Source organism: Alosa sapidissima, chromosome 1, assembly GCF_018492685.1.
Source record: "Alosa sapidissima isolate fAloSap1 chromosome 1, fAloSap1.pri, whole genome shotgun sequence".
In the NCBI taxonomy this organism is placed as follows: Eukaryota; Metazoa; Chordata; class Actinopteri; order Clupeiformes; family Clupeidae; genus Alosa; species Alosa sapidissima.
In genome coordinates this window covers 47,415,317-47,419,567 of record NC_055957.1, presented here as the reverse complement: position 1 = coordinate 47,419,567, position 4,251 = coordinate 47,415,317, and positions in this window count along the sequence as shown.

Sequence of the window (4,251 nt, the reverse complement as noted above, 5' to 3'; positions counted from 1 at the left end):
TGTTGTATTGTATGTTTGTTTTTTCTTCGGAGTCAGTGATATTTTGTAGATTCACTTTAAGCCATTCAGGCATGGGCACTAATATACCAGTATACTAAATACTTATTGTAATGGTGTTGGCACCTTTCCCTCTCCCTGTCATTGCTGATAATGAGTTGATAATATGTGGCAATGAATCTGTTCCGTAAGTACCGTAGCCTGCAAGCCCAACCATACCAACAATAGACTCCAAAATATTAATCCGTCACTTCAACCTAGCAGACAGAAATGGAATTGTATGTATGGAAATGTCATCCCGACTGCATTACAGGCAGGTGAAATTACTTGATCATGTACGCAAAAGAAATAAATAGATAGATTTGCTTTCCATTTCCTTTTTCCCGGGCAGTTCGTGGGCGCCTTGTCACAGCAAGCGACAGAGTCAAGTTGGAGTATGTGGCTCCATCCGGTGGGGGTAAGGCTGATAATGAATCAAATCTCTCCGAGGGGACGGCGTACACACACAGCTTCATTACCCTATCAGCCTCAGTCCGTCTCCCTGACAGTTTGGGGACATGATTTCCCCTTCACTAATAAAACTGTCATGTTCTTTTGTTGTGGTTGGGATTTGGCCCGCTGAAAGACATTAAGTTTAAATATGAGTCCCCCCGCCCAGTAATAAGCCATCACACACACTGTTAAATGTTGTAGACATAATTGTTTTGGCAGGATGTATATTTCACCTCTTTTGTTCCTCAAGTTATGTATTAGTGACAGACTGACTCACTCACCACGAGGCATACATGAATGCATGATCACTTACACATCAGCTCACTCACCCATTCCAGGTCTTAAATATAGCTTCTCACACACAAATACACAGCTCCTTTGCTCTAAAAATGTTTGTCTCAGAAGGTGACTCAACCGCCTGGCAAACCTTGAGCTCACTTAAATTGAGGAACGGTCCAAATCTCAGCAGTGATTTGAAGCGTGTTTTGCTCTGCCTTCCCCCCTACATGAACACATACACACACAGACACACTCCAAGGTGAGACTGTGGCCTCAACGCTACTCAGTCCTTCCATTTGTGAAATAGGTCTCGTTATTTTCCTCCACTCCAGTGTAATGCAAGCACCATCAGCGGCAAGTCCGTGGAAATGCTGACTTGCTTGCCCAATCGGCTCTCCAGTTTCCTCTTTTTCCATGTGTGATAAGCACTCCAACCTGGAAAGAAAGCAGAGGTCGCTCCCTTCCAGTTTGAGGCGAATTCTGCACAGTGGGAACAGTGGACAGTCACAACCGCAGTGAGAAAAAGACCCTTGATTACTATTAACCCATTTTTGCTCATCAGATTTATTGATTGTATATAAAAAGTATGATATGACATTATGCATTCTATATAAGATATAACATTTTTTTTGACATTCAACGTACAAAAACCTATATCGGTACAGTAAATCTTTAAAAATGCACCACAGGCTCCAATGCCCGAGGCGGTCAGTAGATGTTTGCTTCCAGTGTCTGTCATACTGTCCTGCCCATCCTACAAATCAAATAAAAAGCATGGGGGGGTACAGACCGGGCAACAGTGAGGGGACAAGCACAAGTGCAGGTGAGAAAAGAGGTGAGAAAAAGATGGAAAGAGGACAGGAGAGGTGAGACATTTACCAGGAAATGAAGCTTATAAAAAAAAGTATCCACGGATAGTGGCAGGAGGGGATGCAGACGGAGCAGGGGGGTGAGGGAAGCTATACTATATGTAGAGTACAATGATGTCAGGGACAACATGTCCATCTGTGGGCTTGCCGACCCAAGGCTACATAAAAAGCAGAAAGTGGTAAACTGGAAACCGACTGGGCTGTGAGATGACACTGAGCTGGGCTGTGTGAGGGCCTACCTACGCTGTGGCTCCATGTGCAGTCGAGAGTAGCAGTGATGGTTTACAGGCCCTAAGGTGACGGGGGGGAGACGCACTGAAGAGAGGGCAATGTGACTCATCCCGTTTCAGTGCAGCCTGTATTTGTTAACCTGTGGCATGTGCAACAGACCAGACCGAGAAGCAAACCCATGCCTTACTACAGTGACAAGACAGCTCCACCATTCTAACTGAACATAGATAGAGCACATACACACCATCATATGAGGCTGGTGTCTCATGAGAAAGACCAGGACCAATACCGAGCTGACGGGAGCTCTACATACAGCTCAAGCTGCAGTAACATTTCGCCCATCCTATAGACCTTTTGACATACTACAACTGCGTATTAGTGCTAGATATGTGAACAGTTTGCAAAATCCTTGACTGGTCTCTGTTAAGCCTAAAGTGTTTAAGTATGTGGCATGGTTTGATAAGCATATGCAAGGCCACCTATACAAATAAGCTTAACATGGTAAGATGTTAAAACATCTTCAAATGACAGCACATGGTAACTGTAAGCATAGAAAACCAACATTATAGAATTGAGATCACCTTCAACATTGATATGTATCCCAGAGGACCAGCACATATTCAGCTGCACATGAAAAGCAAACAAGACGTACCATTAGATTCTTATATATATATATATATATATATATTATTATTATTATTATTATTATTATTTTTACAGAAAATGTGTTTTGTTGTTGTTGTTTTTCTAAGCAGGCTTATACCAGTTTGAAAACTCTGAGTTTCAATGGCATTTGTCAATTCCTATCAATATCAATGTCAAGAATGCAATAATGCTACTTTTTCAAATATTTGAAAGACTTCATAATCACTATATACCCACAAGGGTAATAATGTTCAGCAAAGGAACTTAGTTAAGGCCTTTAGTGAGCTGGACTTGTACACTTTTTTGGCCTCAAGTAAAACAAAAGCAATGATCCAGTGTAGAACATCTTTGTTTCCCAGCCACAGCAGTAGCACACTCAAATAAACAAACAGGCAGCAGCTGGACAGCCGAGATGGAGCTGAAGGGTCCTCCGAACGTCCTGAAGTGAATCTGTGCCTCTCATCTGGAGCAGCTGAATCTTTAGTTCAGCTCAGCAACAAAAAAACCCCATACATACATAGCTCAATTGGGAGAGTGGTGAGGGTGAGGGAGAAGGCAAAACAGGATCAAAACAAAACAAACCAAGTGAGCAGAAAGAAAGAAAACAAAGGCAATTGCACAGAGCCTTGATACTCATCTGAATAAACAAAGAGAGATAGAGAGAAAGAGAGAGAGAGATTGAGATCACTGATAAAGTTCTCTTTCATGCGAATGTGAGAGAACAGTAGCAAGTACAAAAGAGATATCCACGTCACTTCACACAACATAGACCTCAACAAAAACAAATACTCTCAATCTTGTTTTGGCCCTCATAACAAAAACAACTTGAAGGCATCGGTTTGGTGATTCAGGCAGTACAAAAACAAAAAAATGAACAAAAGAACAAGCGTATTCCAAACTGAGAGGCTTCTGTAAACAATAAGGGGAGTTTGTGAGATATTGCTACTTCCCATTGGTGGCATACAACCATACACACTGAGTGATCTGAAATATCAACACCACTGCAAAGCTAAATCAAGCCAAGATATAATGTTCAATTCTATTGATATAACCATAAAAATCATCCTCGAAAAACAAGCCATTCTGGAGATGCCCAGTAGGGGGCGACCAGCACAACCTCTTATACAGGTGAATCTCTTCCAATAGCAAATCAATGTTGCAGGTTGGTGAACTTGTGTGACACAGCTCAGGCCCAAATGCACAAGAGAAAGTCAGCTGACGTCTGCACCTGGTCCCCCAGATTCAAAAAGTCTTGCAGTTCAGCTTTTGAAAAAAAGAAGAACATCCGAACAACAAACCAACACACAACCAAACAATCAAAAATCAACTTCAAATTCAGATTTGTGAAAGCATTGAGTATGTAGGGTGAACACTACAAAGAAAGGACCAATAGAAAAATTGTCTTCTCTGCACAGATATGCTATTTTTGTGTACAGAACTGTTCCTGTGAAATTCACCATGAACCATAGAGGACAGAGGGCAGCCTGTATGTAGTCCTTCCAGCAGGTCTTTCATCACATGGGATCTCTACCAGACTTCCAGAAAATCGGACCTCGAATCGATCTCTGTCCATTTACAAAATGTCTTCAGAGATTCACTTGTTTCCATGGTAGACAAAATGCTTTCTCCATGAAAAGATAGACAGCATGAGAAAGAAATGACCAAAAAAAGGGCAAAAGAGGCAAAATCACCCCAGAGCTTCTCATGTTCCATCAATCCCCTTTCTGTCAAGCTGATC